Raw genomic sequence first — 16,324 nt, 5'->3', positions numbered from 1 at the left:
GGAGAATGGGGAGTAGCAATTTTTATAGTATTTTTAAGATCATACCTTGGCACATCTGTAGTACGATGTATACAACCAAACTACTACATCAAACCTGACATTTACAAAGATCAATATGCTGTTTAACTTTCCAGCAAGTTACAATTTCAGCCAATTTACTTCTGTTTGTTAATTAAGAGCCAGGCATTCCCTTGATCAATACCAGACCAGACCCTTTTCCTAGATGCTGTTCTGATATTATTAAGCTCTTCCTGCTCACCCTGGAATCCCTTTTAAAGGTGAATGCCCCAGAAGGGACTGGTGATCATGTGTGATCCCACTGACTACAGGCCATTAGTCTTGTTGCTGTGCTGAGAGCGCGCTCACAGTTCTTGGTCATCTGCTGCCCAGCAATGCATATGTGTGCTCACTGTGCTGGCCTTGAGTGGCGTCAGTTTTTTTTTTTTTTCATTTAATTCTGAATCTTTCTTTTACACATAAACTGACTCACCGGCGGTCCGGTGTCACTGTCTTCCTCTTGCCGACTTGCCGTGGTGCTGTCAGCCTGTCACGCTGTGGTCACGGTGCCTGCCTGGAAGGAAGCTGCTCCGACTCCGCCGCTCTCGTGCGCTGGCTCCGCCTCCGCTCCACAAGCCCGCCCACCCACACTGCTCCAAACCAACTGGCAGCCGCTCGCCTCGGCTCGGCCAGTAGCAGTGCAGCATAGAGGTGAGTGACCGCAGACAGCAGGAGCCGACAAGACACAGAGAGAGACACAGAGACGGCGGCCAGACACCGTGCACCCACCACGACGATATCGGGCCATGTGAACAACCGCGATACCGCGATAGCGGTAATATCGTTACATCCCTATATGTGTATATATAGTAGGTTTTTTTTATCTATCTATCTATCTATCTATCTATCTATCTATCTATCTATCTATCTATATACATATATATATATATATATAGTATGTTTTTTTAAGCCATATATGTTTTTTAAGCCATATATAGAGTATGTTTTTTTAATCCATACATATAGTATTGTTTTTTTAATCCATACATATAGTATTGTTTTTTTAATCCATATATATAGTATGTTTTTTTTTTAATCCACGTATGTATGTGTGTATATATATATATATATATATATATATGTATGTTATTGCACGGCACAATACTACAGTACGCAATGGGTGTATGTCACTGTAACATATGCGGACAGGGCCGCAATCAACTTTTTTTGTCCCCTAAATCGTTTTTTTTTATTGCAAGGCGCAATTCAACAGTATGCAATGGGTGTATCTCATTATAATGTATGAATGAAAATCTGAAAAATAATTTTTTTACCCTAAATACTGTAAAATAATTATTTTCCCCTCACATTTGTGCTTTTTGAACAGGAGGTTAGAAAAGCAATGTCTGTCTGACATACAGTCTTTAAAGTTAAATATGAAGGAAAAATTATTTTTTCTTTTTTAAATGCAGATTAAGCACACACATATGCACTGAGGTTGCATGAAATGTGCAGCACCGCAAGCTTAACAGACTGATAAAAGTTTTTTTTGTTTCTCCCTTCTACTCCTCACTTGGCTCAGGTCAGGGCATAAAGATTGTTCTACTGCACCCCCACACAATACAATCAATGTAGATCGTATTCTGATTAAAGCAGATTGTTCCTATCTATGCTTTCCCTACAAGCAATTTCCCCAGCCTATCTGTCCCTCCGCAGCAGCAGCAGTCAGGAACCTCTCCCTAGTATAGTATTAGCAGAGTGATGCAGGGCGCTGTGTGACTCCAGCTTATATAGAGTCTTGGTCACATGCTGCACTGGCCTATCACAGCCATGCCATTACTAGACATGGCTGTGATGGCTTCTAGGGCACACTAGATATACGCTTGCTGATTGGCTGTTGAAAGTGCACCAAAACCGCGCCAAAACATTAAAATCACGTTACCGAACAACGGACAGTACCCGAACATACAGTGAAATGTCCGGGTACCGAATACCCAAAAGTCCGGTACGAACAATACAGTCCGGGTTATCTCAACCCTAGTTATCATGAATTTACATCACTGGACAGGGTTATCAACAATTGGTATCGCTGGACGGCGTTATCAATAATTTACATCACTGGACGGCGTTATCAATAATTTACATCACTGGACGGCATTATCAGCAATTTGCATCACTTGACGGCGTTATAAAAAATTTACATCGCTGGACGGCGTTATCAGTAATTGGCATCGCTGGACGGCGTTATCAGTAATTGGCATCGCTGGACGGCGTTATCAGTAATTGGCATCGCTGGACGGAGTTATCAATAATTTACATTGCTGGATGGCGTTCTTAACACTTGACATCGCTGGACGGCGTTAATTATATAATAATTATGGCGTTATGAAAAATTTACATCGCTGGACAGCGTTCATAACAATTTATATCGCTGAATGGCATTATCAATACTTTACTTTGCTAGACGGCGTTATCAACCATTTTAATTTTAATTTTCAAATCTTGCCCCAGGGTCCTAGGAGCCCTCGGTCAGACCACCCCCGGCCTCAGCTAGCTCTAGCACTTCCAGGAAGTGTGGCAACTGTGGGGAAAGACTGTCAAAATCCTACACAAAACCATTTTGCTATTCCTGTATTAATAAATTGGCAGGACAGGAAGCCTCAGAACTCATGAAGGATTTTCTGAAAAATATTCAGGAAAAAATGTTGTCCACAGTACATTACTTTAGGGCTGCGGTGGCTACCCCTCAGTTGACAGTCACCTGAGATAATCCCAAAAGAGAATCCGTCCTCCCAAAAGAGCTCAATATCTAAAGCTATTCCTTCTATTCTCCTACCTGGATCACAAATTCTCCCTTTGGCTCAGACCAGGGAAAAAGAGGATCCAGGGGAAGGAGGGAGTCAGCAAAAATCCCTGAGCAGCTCAAGTGAGGACTCGGACAGGGATAGTGACAGTGAAAAAAAAGTAACTACAATGAATAGGAACCTCTTTGCCCTAGAGGACATGGAGGGGCTCCTCCAAGCAGTTTATGCTACTGAGGAGATTCCAGGACCATCAAAGGTTTGTTCAGCGCAGAACAAAATGTACAAAGGTCTAACTCGAGCCCAGTCTAGAGTAATTCCTATTCACTCATCCCTAAAAGATATTATCTTAAAGGAAAATAAAATACCTAGGAACTCAGTATCCAGACCTAGGGCCTGAAAAAGGAGATATCCCTTTAATGAGGAGCTAGAAAGATTTACAGAAAATCTAAAATTAGACACTCCTTTAGCTCAAGTATCAAAAAGATCTGATCTATCCTTTGAGGACTCTGGAAATATAAGATATATCATGGAAAGGATGGCTGAATCTCTACTAAGGCCTGGAGTGCTAATTCCCTTAACATGACTACAGCCTTAGCTGCTACATGTAGAAACACAGATTTCTGGGTTGGGAGACTGACCAAGCATGTCTCAGTAAACAAAGGGTCCCAAGAGATCCTAGATTCTCTAGCAGTGATAGGAAAAGCTTTAGCTTATCTAGCTGATACAGCAGTAGAATCAGTAATAGCCTCGGACAAAAACAGCAGCACTTGTTAACTCAGCCAGGAGGGCTACATGGGTTAAAACTTGGTAAGGAGATGTTACCTCCAAGTTAAAACTCTGTGCATTACCCTTCAAAGGGTCTTTGCTGTTTGGACCTGGGCTGGATGAAACCTTAGCAAGGTCTTCAGAAAAGGGGAAATGTTTCCCTAACAAAACAAAAAAGAGAAACAAAAGAAACTTTTTTTCGTGCCCCCCAGGATAGATATCCACAGAGACCCTTCAGAGGACAAACAAAAAACTTGGCAACGTGGACAAGCTATCTAACATTTGTACGCCATTAGAGGGTGGACCTTCTGTCAGCAGGGGACCAGGCTTTTGGCAGAAAGGTCCTTCAGCCTGTAGTATCTCCCTAAATTAGTAAGTCTCGTTAATCCTCTCAAAGTGCTGTCCTAAAAAACGGTTAGGAAAAATTGTTAGACTTACCGATAACTGGTTTTCCAAGAGTCTTTCAGGACAGCAGTAGCCCGCCCTGTTGTATTTTCTTGGTGTTATTAACCATATTTGATTATGTGTTCCAGCATGGGCTGGAGGTACTTTTCTACAACTGAGGAACTGTGGGGAGAAGCTTTATTTAAATCTTGGTGGAATGGGTGTTTCCTGTTGGTGAGAGGGAGGAGCCATCTCACAGGGTGCTGTCCTGAAAGACTCTTGGAAAACAAGTTTACCAGTAAGTCTAACTTGAATTTTTATTTATATATGAGTTGTACCAGCTATTGGGTGGTTAGAGGCTGGTACTTTTTTAGGTGTGTTGGGCTGGCTATAGGGGAGGTTGGAGGCCAGTATTTTTTTTTTTATTTATAGATGTATTAGACCAGCTATTGGGTGGTTAGAGGGTGGTACTTTTTTAGGTGTGCTGGGCTGGCTATAGGGGAGGTTGGAGGCCAGTATTTTTCCCTAAATGTCTTTCAAGACAGCACATTGAGATGGCTTCTCCCTCTCACCAACAGGAAACACCTATTCCACCAAGCTTTAAAAGGAGTCTTCTCCCCACAGTTCCTCAGTTTTTGGGTTTCCTACGGCTTAGGAAAACCTGAGTGGGGAGTCAGGGGCTCTTAAGGTGCTGCCCTGAGACCAGGCTCCCTGCCTCCACCTTGCCTTTAATCTTTTGGAGAGTTTGTTCCTCCCATCAACGCGATTGGCAGTGCTGTATGGGCTCCCTCTTCCCTTTCAGTGCTCAGGGAGAGCCAGTACCGCTTGTGAGTGCAGCCCCTTGGCGACAAACTGCTGGCAGCGAGTCTTATTTTTTTTTTATTAACTCCACCGCCATTTCACTTTTTTAATTTGCCGCCATATTTCCAAATGAGAAGATGCTCGTCTGGCCGGAAGTGAGGCATCCGGGAGGGGTGGCGCTCGTGGAGCGGGCGCACGGCATCACTTCCACCAGTGACGCAGGGGAGAGGGGAGGAACAAGGCTGGTGCCTATTTCCGGGTCCGGTCTAGCGCAGAGGCGCTTTGGGAAATTTAGAACCAATATCCTGAAGCCAACGGAACATGCTGCCAGCACCACTATGGACGGAGTCTCTGCAGCAGGTGGGACAGGCACAGGCAACAGCAAGGCCCAGTTAAGGGGTAATTGGGCACTTGCCCTTATTTTACGGTGGGGTCTCTCTCTTTCTCTTCCCCCCCCTTGGTGGCTGAGGGCCTGTCTGGGCGCACGGGGCTTATTCTGATACTTCCTCGGCACCTAGGTGACCCTGAGGTTTATAGGCTGATTCATTAGAAAATTCTTGTTTGGTGTTTTTTTTTTTCCTTATGGCAGGCTAAAAGTTCTGGCCTAATGGTTAAATATAAATGCCCTTCATGCAAAGCAAAGTTACCTGAACTTTGGAAGAAGACACTGCCATGCATGCATTGACTCCCTGGTTAAAGAGGAAGCGTCTCGAGCATGCAGAAACTTAATCGCATTAGTGAGGAAGGAACTAGATGCTACCATTCAATCTTTTCGGCCCTCTTTAACAGATCCTTCCTGGAGTCAGCCATCAGCCTCACATTTCTCTCAGGGCTCACAGTCAATCCCTTTTGGTGGAAGGGGAAATTTGTCCTTCTCCCCAAGGAAGTTTTTCCCCCTCTCATTCTAAAGATGTTTCGGAGGAAGAAGGGAAGGCAGGGATAGAAAATATACCCTCAAAGTATATTGTATGTATATATATGGATTAAAAAAATGTCCTTAGAACAAGTAGACGGTTTGTTAAAAGAAGTTTATATCACTTTAGGCTTGGGAGAAGAGAAGAAAGATTTATCCCTGCATGATAGAATGTATGCAGGTCTGCGTGAACCTGAAGGTCCCACCTTCCCGGCGCATTCAACCATCTCAAGGGCCATTAAAAAAGAATAGGCCAAAACAGAGAGGAAACCCTTTTTTCCTAAGGCATATAAGAGGCGTTTTCCGTTTATCCCAAAGTGCCCATGGGTCTAAATCAAAGTACCGAAAAATTATGTGGCTTTCTCCCAAGTTTCTAGATCGACTGATTTGGCATTTGAGGATGTGGGAGTATTAAAAGATCCCATGGACAAAAGAATGGATCAACAGCTTAAAAGAGCTTGGCAATCCATCATGGGTAATCTCAAACCAGCTATGGCAGTCCCCTGTGTATCCAGAAACTTGGAGTACTGGGTTAACCAGCTCAAAGCCCATATCAGAGTTTTGATGGTACCCCTGTGAGCCAGGTACAGGAATGCCGTGAGGGCTGCACTCTACCTGCCTGCCTCCCAGGCTTCTCACAGGTCGCCCCCGAAAGACACTCACCTGGGTGTTCCCTCTAGGCTTGTGTCCTGTTGGTATGCAGAAGTCTCCTCCATTTTCCGGCGGCCTCTGGGAGATTTAAACAGTCCACCGGAAAAGTGCGCTCCAAGCCTCGCTATAGAACCGGAACTTCCGGCGAAGCGTCCCGGCGGAGAATGCGTGATGCTACTCGGAAGAGGGAAGCGAACTCGGAGGAGATGCCAGATCCGCATGGAAGCGGGGGAGCAGAGTCCCAGACCCCGAAAGCCAGGAAACCTGCCAAGGCAATGAAGCCTTCCGCAACCCACCTCACGGACAAAGAGGAGGGAAGACCGGGACAGGCAAAGTCGGCAAAACCCAGGTCTGAACCGGGTAAGTGCGGTTCCTTAATGCCTTTTCTATTGGAGACTTATACAGGGTTTGTCACATCCCTGAGTATCTCTATACTCCCAGTAGGACTTATCAACCCATCTTGACTAGGGGTATTCATGAAGAGTGATATATGTTGTCTTTCCTCTTCTTTTACAGAGTCTCCAAATGGAACTCAGCAGGCCCCTAATATAGCACCCCCTACAGGCACTAGTTCCTCTAAGAAATGTAATTGTGGTGATAGGCAACCTAGCTCTCACACTAAGCCTTTTTGTTACAAATGTATTAACAAAGTGGCTGGTAAAGAGGCCTCGGGGTAATGAAAGATTTCTTAAAATCTATGCAGGAGAATCAGGTAAGCTCCCTATGAAAGAGGGCCTGTCTTCCCAGTAAAGCGCAGTATCCAAGGCAGGCCCCTCCGTCTTTGTATCCCAGGACCTTCCCCCTGCTCAAATAAGGGAGGGAGAAGGTGTAAGGATCATGGAAGACCAGGAATGCTCTCAGGATAGCTCTGGGGATGAGAGTGAAATAGACTCTGATAGTGAGGTACAGGTAGCTAAAAGGAATAGGAACCTTTTTGCCTTGGAGGACTTACAAGGACTCCTCCAAGCGGTTTATACTTCAGAGGAAATTCCTGAGCCCCCTAAGGAAATTTCAGCTTAAGACCAAATGTATAAGGGGTCAGGAAAAAAAAACATCTAAAGTAATACCAGTTCACTAGTCTCTGAAAGGTTTAATTACCATAGAAGGGTCTAGTTAAACAGAAATTCTGGAAAAGGAGATTCCCCTTTAAGGAGGATGAAGTGGAAAGGTGTTTCAAAAACCCTAAGCTTCTCAAGTAACGAAGAGGTCTGACCTCTCCTTTTGAGGATACGGGGAATATTAAAGACCTTCTTGAGCGCAAAATAGAGTCCCTGCTGAAGAAGGCCTGGGAGGCCAACTCAGCCAGTTTGGGACCAGCCCTTGCAGCCACTTGCATGGCTAGGAACACAAATTCCCGGATGGAAAAGCTTACAAAGCGACTGGCACAAGTAAAATCCCAGGATTTACAAGACACTCTTTCGATCATAGGAAAAGCAGCCGCATATCTAGCAGATGCGGCTGTGGAGTCAGTGGTGACTTCAGCCAAAACAGGAGCTCTTATTAACTTGGTCAGGAGAGCCATCTGGCTTAAAGAATGGGAAGGTGATTTCACTTCAAAAGCCAAACTCTGTGGGCTACCTTTTTGAAGGGTCTCTACTGTTTGGTTCAGGCCTGGATGAGGTCTTGTCCAGGTCCTCAGAGAAGGGGGAAAAAGTTTCCTACCAAACCCAAAAGGGAGAGGGCTAGGAAGACTTTTTGTGGCCCCCAAGGACAAAATCCCAGAGAGCAAGGAAAGAGCCCATTAAAAGATGGGGCCTTGGAAGAGGTAGACAAAGGAACAATTTGCTTTTCCCCTCTTTAACCTTTGGCGCCAGAAATAATAAGTGACGCCAGGATCAAGGTGGGGGCAGGCTGCGGCATTTTGTTTCCCAATGGAAAAGAATTTCGGTCTGTCCTTATATTCACCGACTCATTCAAGAAGGCTATTTCCTACAATACTTTTCAAAACCCCCAGTTTTAATAACCCTGACTCTACCTCCTATGGAGGTTTAGAAAAGGAGAGCACTGTTACAGGGGATTCAAGCACTAGACTAACAACTAGTAATGGTTCCTGTGCCAGAAAACCAGCACTTCTATTGCTTCTACTCCCATGTATTTGTGGTACCCAAGCCCTCGGGAAAGTTCTGTCTCATTATGAATTTAAAGAGCCTGAAAAAGTTTCTAGTATACAAGAAGTTTTCAATGGAAAAAATGTTTTCGGTACGCAGAAAACTTCAAAAAGATGTGTTTATGACTACCTTGGACCTCAGAGATGCTTACCTGCATGTTCCAATTTATCTGGAACATCAGGCCTTTCTGAGATTTGTGGTGGTCACCGAAAAAGGGACAAAGAATTGGCAGTTCAGGGCACTTCTGTTTTTGGCCTTGCAGCCAGTCCAAGAATTTTTACCAAAATTCTGGTGGAAGCAGTGGCATATATTCATCTCCTAGGAATGGCTTTAATTCCTTTTCTCACATACCCTTCCGGGACGGCAACATGTGAGAGATAATTTGCTCCACCCTACCGGAAACACAATCAAGTTTTGTTAAAAGGCCCACCCTCCCCCTTGCTCCTCAGCTTTGATTGTTTCCAACCTACTGCGGAACATTTGTTTTTTTTTCTCTTACCTGAAGGCAGATGCTGTTGGAAAGGTACCCCTGTAAGTCAGGTACGGACAGCCTATTGTAATATAAATAGAAGAGAAATTTCCGCGCTAGATGTGACAGAAAACCAAATGATTGAGAACAATAGTGAGCAGCTGGCACAAAATCAACTAACAGTGATTCAAAAAATACAATAAAAACCAAAAAGTGCAGCGCTGAAATCAGTATACAATTATATAGCTGAAAAGCTCATATAAAGAAAACAAAACAAAAAAGGAGAGGGGATAATGTCCAAATGAATAGTCCCAATATTAAGTGCAGAGATGTGAATCCACGTGCAAAATAACTTTCTTCCAGTGACACCAGGGAAAAGTGTAGGAAGGGGACACCCTTGTGCTCAGGTATAACAAGCAGCTTACCGAAATTCCGTGGCTGCTCAATTTAATGAGACAGCCTCTCCCAGCTAGTAATAAACCAGTAGGTCAACCGATATCAAGCTCAGGTGCTTCGAAAGACTCCAAAAGCCGAAAGCCGTTTCCGGTGTGTTGTTAAACCGATCACATTAATATGTGGCACACTTGGAACTTCTCATATACTCCATTGAACGTAAAGCCATATGTAGAAAGAAACAGAGGCCCATAGCGTAATCCCGTAAACCAATAGGTAAATTTATTAAAAAAACTACTTACAATTTAAAAGACAAAAACAGGCATGTAGTATGTGCCGGTCATGGATCTAACCGCGGCGTCCCGCAAGTCTCCAGATCAGCATATGGATAAACAGCCGGCTTCGTTGGGGGGCGTGTGGACGTTTATGTCTGGGATCGCCAACGTTTCGTCATAAGAAAGACTTCTTCTGGGCTAGCCCCCCAACGAAGCCGGCTGTTTATCCATATGCTGATCTGGAGACTTGCGGGACGCCGCGGTTAGATCCATGACCGGCACATACTACATGCCTGTTTTTGTCTTTTAAATTGTAAGTAGTTTTTTTAATAAATTTACCTATTGGTTTACGGGATTACGCTATGGGCCTCTGTTTCTTTCTACATATGGCTTTACGTTCAATGGAGTATATGAGAAGTTCCAAGTGTGCCACATATTAATGTGATCGGTTTAACAACACACCGGAAACGGCTTTCGGCTTTTGGAGTCTTTCGAAGCACCTGAGCTTGATATCGGTTGACCTACTGGTTTATTACTAGCTGGGAGAGGCTGTCTCATTAAATTGAGCAGTGGTGGCTTCAGCCAAAACAGGAGCTCTTATTAAATCAGCCAGGAGAGCCATCTGGCTTAAAGAATGAGAAGGTGATTTCACTTCAAAAACCAAACTCTGTGGGCTACCTTTTTGAAGGGTCTCTACTGTTTGGTTCAGGCCTGGATGAGGTCTTGTCCAGGTCCTCAGAAGGGGAAAAAGTTTCCTACCAAACCCAAAAGGGAGAGGGCTAGGAAGACTTTTTGTAGCCCACAAGGACAATATCCCCAGAGAGCAGAAAAGAGCCCATTAAAAGATAGGGCCTTGGAAGAGGTAGACAAAGGAACAATTTGCTTTTCCCCTCTTCAACCTTTGGCGCCAGAAATAAGTGACGCCAGGATCAAGGTGGGGGGCAGGCTGCAGCATTTTGTTTCCCAATGGAAAAGAATTTCGGTCTGCCCTTATGTTCACCGACTCATTCAAGAAGGCTATTTCCTACAATTCTCTTCAAAACCACCAGTTTCAATAACCCTGACTCATCCTCCTATGGAGGGTCAGAAAATGAGAGCACTGTTAAAGGGGATTCAAGCACTAGCAGAACAACTAGTAAGTTTCCGTGCCAGAAAACCAGCACTTCCAGGGCTTCTACTCCCAAGTGTTTGTGGTACCCAAGCCCTGGGGAAAGTTCTGTCTCATTATAAATTTAAAGAGCCTGCACAAGTTTCTAGTATACAAGAAGTTTTAATGGGAAAATTTTTCGGTATGCAGAAACCTTCAAAAAGATGGGTTTATGACTACCTTGGACCTCAGATGCTTACCTGCATGTTCCAACTTATCCGGAACTTAAGGCGTTTCTGAGGTCCACCCTACCGGAAACACAATCAAGGCTTGTTAAAAGGTCCACCTTCCCCTTGCCCCTCAGCTTTGATTGTGTTTCCAATCTACTGCGGAACATTTTTTTTTTTCTCTTACCTGAAGGCAGATGTTGTCGGAAGGTATCCCTGTCAGGTACAGATGGCCTATTGGAAAAAGTTCCTCCCTATCTGTCACCCACAAAAGGGTCGCCAAAAAAGATACCAGGCAGACGGTATATTTAGCCAAGAAGGAACCCTCTTAGCCTGAAGCCTGCTGTCTCTGAAGGAGTCTCCTCTGTGTTCGCCCTGAAAGAGTAGTGCAGGGGTTTGTAGCAGTGAAGATTTCGAAAAGGCCAATAGACAAGCACGCTCCAAGCTTAATTCTGGGATCGGAACTTCCTGTCAGCACGTAGGATGGAGCATGCGCAACGCCTCCCGGAAGAGGGAAGGGAACACAGATGCCGGTTCCACGCGAGGACCAAATGGAGGACTCTCCGGGCCAAAAAGGCTAGAAAGCCCCCAAAGAGATAAAGCCTGCCACAACCCACCTCAGGGAGAAAGACGAGGGAAGATCGGTTCAGGTGGCTGCAGAAACAAGCAGAATGGATTTGGGTAAGTGCCTTATTTTACTAACTGGGGTATCACAGCAGCTTACTGTTTAGAACTGCAAGCCCTGTTTCCTGCCTTCCCATGTATTGCAGCCGTAGGGTAATTGTTAGGGAGTATGGATTGTCTCTCCCCTTACTATTTTCAGATCTTGTCCCAGGAGCCTTCGGTCAGACCACCCCCGCCCTCAGCTAGCTCTAGCACTTCCAGGAAGTGTGGCAACTGTGGGGAAAGACTGTCAAAATCCTACACAACCATTTTGCTATTCCTGTATTAACAAATTGGCAGGGCAGGAAGCCTCAGAGCTCATGAAGGATTTTCTGAAAAATATTCAGGAAGAAATGTTGGCCACAGTACATTCCTTTAGGGCTGCGTTGGCTACCCCTCAGTTGACAGTCACCTGAGAGGTTGACAAACCTTTTAAGAAAAAATGTGGGAACTGTAGGTCTAGATTTTCAGATAGCTTTAAGAAGTTATTATGTGAGAATTGTATCTCGTCAGTGGCAGGTTCTGAATCTGCAGCATCTTTGAAGGAGTTAATGGCATCTATGAATCTCCTTTCAGTCCTTTAGCAACAGATTTGCAGGTTAGAGCCTTCCATTTCAAAATCTGTCACTGTGATTTAGGAACCTTCAGTCCTTGCTAGGTCACTTCCTCCTTTAGAACTAGAAACCATTTGTTCATGGGCTGTTTCTGATCTGGAGAAGGGGGAGAATTCAGTTTCTGCATCTGACAAAGATTCTGCTTAAGAGGTTGAGGTAACTGTTAGCTCTACCAAATATCTTTTTCCAGTTGAAGAAATTGATGAACTTTTGAAAGCAGCCTATACCTCTGAACAGATTGAGGTTCCACAGCAGACTCAATTTGTTCAGGATAGGATGTACAGAGGACTACCGGAACGTAAGCCTAGCACCTTTCCTGTCCACCGTTCTCTTAAAGAAATGATCCTTTCTGAGTGGAAAGAGCTTGAAAAAAGGTTGTTTCAGTTCAGAGGACACAAGAGACGGTTCCCTTTTCTGAGATTGAGAATGTTTTTTTCAAATGTTCCAGATTAGATGCCCCTATGTGTCAGGTATCTAAAAGATCTGATCTTTCGTTTGAGGACTCTGATGTGCTTAAACATCAGATGGATAGTAAGGCAGATGCACTGCCTCGTAAGGCCTGGGATGCCTCTGCTTTTTCTCTGGGCCCAGCTCTGGCTTCCACGTGGTCGCTAGGAATCTGGATGTTTGGGTCCAAAGACTAGATGGTTTACTTTCCTCTGATACTCCTGTGGAGGAGATCAGGGAATCTCTCCCCCTGGTCGCCAAGTCTGTAGCATCTTTGGCCGATGCAGCAGCAAAGACAGTTCGATCGGTGGCCAGAACATCTGCCCTTATTAATTGCTCTAGATGAGCAATCTGGTTAAAATCTTGGTAAGGGGACCTTACCTCCAAGAAAAAAATAATGTGGTATTCCCTTTGAGGGCAAGTTATTATTTTGTTCTACCTTAGAGGAAGTACTAGCCCGTTCCTCTGAAAAGAGTAAACGCTTCCCGTCTTCACGGAAGGAGAGACCCCAAGGCAAAAAGCCTTTTCATAGCTTCCAGAGGAAATCTAATTTTAAACCAGGTATCCAAAAAGAAGTGGTTTTTCAATAAAGATAAAGCAAAGGGAGGAGCACTGTTTGCTCCTTCAGCCACTTTAAAGAGTTCGCAGTGACGCCAAATTGGGGGTAGGAGGAAGGTTGACCCGATTTGCAAAACAGTAGGCAGGGGTCACTGAAAATTCCTTTGTTTTCCGAATTATAAGAGAGGGCTACAAGTTAGAATTCAGATCACCCCCTTTCCGGAGATTTTTTTCTTACCCATCTGCCCAGGGATCTGGAAAGGAAATAAGCTATGTTAGATCTGCTCTCCCTCTGGGGGTCGGAGCAATTGATTTCTCCTGTTCCGGAGAATCAAAAATTTTAGGCATTTTACGCCCACGTTTTTATTGTAAAGAAGCCTAAAGGCAAATTTCGAATGATCATAAACTTAAGCGTCCTAAACAAGTTTTTGGTTTACAGATAATTCCGGATGGAAAACATTTTTTCAGTCAGGAATCTGTTGCTTCCAGAGGTCTTTATGGTGACTCTGGATCTTCAGGACGCTTATCTTCACGTGCCAATCTGCCAGGATCATCAAAGATTCCTGAGATTTGCAGTCCTCACGGAAAACGGTCCTCGCCATTGGCAATTCAGAGCTCTCCCCCTTGGCCTGTCTGCTGCCCCGAGAATTTTCTCGAAAATAATGACCGAGGTCATGGCCAGTTTTCGAATACAAAAGATTTCAATCGTCCACTACCTAGACGATTTCTTGATCTTTGCTCAGCACAAGGAGGACCTCTCAAAGAATCTAGAGTCGGGTTTACAGACCTTCCAAACATTGAGCTGGAAGGTAAACCAGGAAAAAACGGAATTTTTGTAAAATCTTACCTGTAAAATTCCTTTCTCTGAGTCCTCCGACAGTCGCCGCCATCTTCATATTCGTCACAATGGGGTATTAGACTTTGCTCCGTAGGAGTAGCTAGGCAACAGAATATGTTCGTATTAAAGCTTTTAACATATCCCACCCCCAGGGGGTGGTCCCCTCAGTCTATACCCTTCTACTTCCTGTATCCAACCTCAGTTTCAGTGGAATAGCAGTAGAGTACACAACCAAAAACCCCAAAAGAGGGACGGGGGCGGCGACTGTCGGAGGACTCAGAGAACGGAATTTTACAGGTAAGATTTTACAAAAATTCCGTTTTCTCTTACGTCCTCCGACAGTCGCCGCCATCTTCATATTCGTCACAATGGGGACGTCCCAAAGCAGTGCAAACATGAGGGGTGGGAAACGCAGCCACGCCCAAGGCAACGCAGTCTCCACATCAAAGAAAGGAACCTTACCAAAGGAAGTAAACCAGCTGGGCAATGAGAAGGAACTTGCTCAACAGGAGCAACAACCCAGGAAAAACAAATATCCCAAACAGCCAAGGAGCCCAAAAAAACAAGGGCTCTAGGGAACTGCCACACTAAGAACCTTGCGGCCAAAAGAAGCATCAGCTGATGCCTGAACATCCACTCTGTAGAATCTTGTGAAAGTGTGCATGGTCGACCAAGTCGCCGCCTTACACACCTGGGCCACAGAAGCCCCATGACCTCAGGCCCAAGACGTACTCAGAGATCTGGTAGAGTGCACCTTCACAGGCACAGGGGGAACCTTCCCCTTCAAAGCATAGGCCTGTTCAATGGTCTGCCTGATCCATTTGGCGATGGTAGAAGCCGACGCCGCCATGCCCTTCCGAGGACCCTCTGGAAGGACAAACAAGGAATCCGATTTGCGAAAGGATTCAGTCGATTTCAGATAAACCCTAATCGCCCGAACAACATCCAAAGAATGTAACTCCACCTCCTTCGGATGTTTAGGCTTCGCGCAGAGCGAAGGCAAGACAATGTCCTCATTAAGATGAAATTCCGAAACCCTCTTAGGAAGAAAAGAAGGGTTAGGTCGCAAGACCACCTTGTCCAAGTGAACGACCAGATACGGAGACTTGCAAGACAAGGCCGCCAGCTCCGATACTCTGCGAGCCGAAGTGATCGCCACCAAAAAGGCGACCTTCTTGGACAACATAGACAACGAGATCTTTCTGATCTGCTCAAAGGGAGCACGTTGCAACACGGACAGAACGAGATTCAAGTCCCAAGGAGGCAGAGGTTCCTTCCTAGGAGGAACCAGATGTCGCACCCCTTGAACAAGAGTGCTAACCAAAGAGTTAGATGCCACAGGACGTTGAAAGAGAACGGCCAGTGCAGACACTTGACCCGTGATCGTAGCCAGCGCCAAACGCTGGTCAACACCCGTTTGAAGGAAGGACAACACCTTTAATCCATATATATAGTATTTTTTTAATCCATATATATAGTATTTTTTTAATCCATATATATAGTATGTTTTTTAATCCATATATATAGTATGTTTTTTTTAATCCATATATATATATATATATATATATATATATATATATATATATATAGTATGTTTTTTTAATCCCTATATATATATATAGTATGTTTTTTTAATCCATATATATAGTATGTTTTTTTAATCCCTATATATATATATATATATATATAGTATGTTTTTTTTAATCCCTGTATATAGTATGTTTTTTAATCCATATATATAGTATTTTTTTAATCCATATATATATATATATATATATATATATATATATATATATATATAGTATGTTTTTTTTTAAATCCATATATATAGTATTTTTTTAATCCATATACATATATATATATATATATAGTATGTTTGTTAGTTTTTTTTACTCATTTGTATAGTATGTTTTTTTTTAATCCATATATATATATATATATATATATATATATATATATATATATATATATATATATATATATATATATATATATATATAGTAGGTTTTTTTTTAATCTATATATATATATATATATATATATATATATATAGTATGTTTTTTTAATCCATACATATAGTATTGTTTTTTTAATCCATACATATAGTATTGTTTTTTTAATCCATATATATATATATAGTATGTTTTTTTTAATCCACGTATGTATGTGTGTATATATATATATATATATATATATATATATATATATATATATATATATATATATATATATATATATATGTTATTGCACAGCGCAATACTACAGTACGCAATGGGTGTATGTCACTGTAACATATGCGGACAGGGCCGCAATCAACTTTTTTTGTCCCC

The sequence above is a fragment of the Pelophylax lessonae genome (assembly GCF_965119305.1).
Source record: "Pelophylax lessonae genome assembly, chromosome: 3".
Taxonomy (NCBI): domain Eukaryota; kingdom Metazoa; phylum Chordata; class Amphibia; order Anura; family Ranidae; genus Pelophylax; species Pelophylax lessonae.
Note: the sequence above shows the minus strand (reverse complement) of the source record.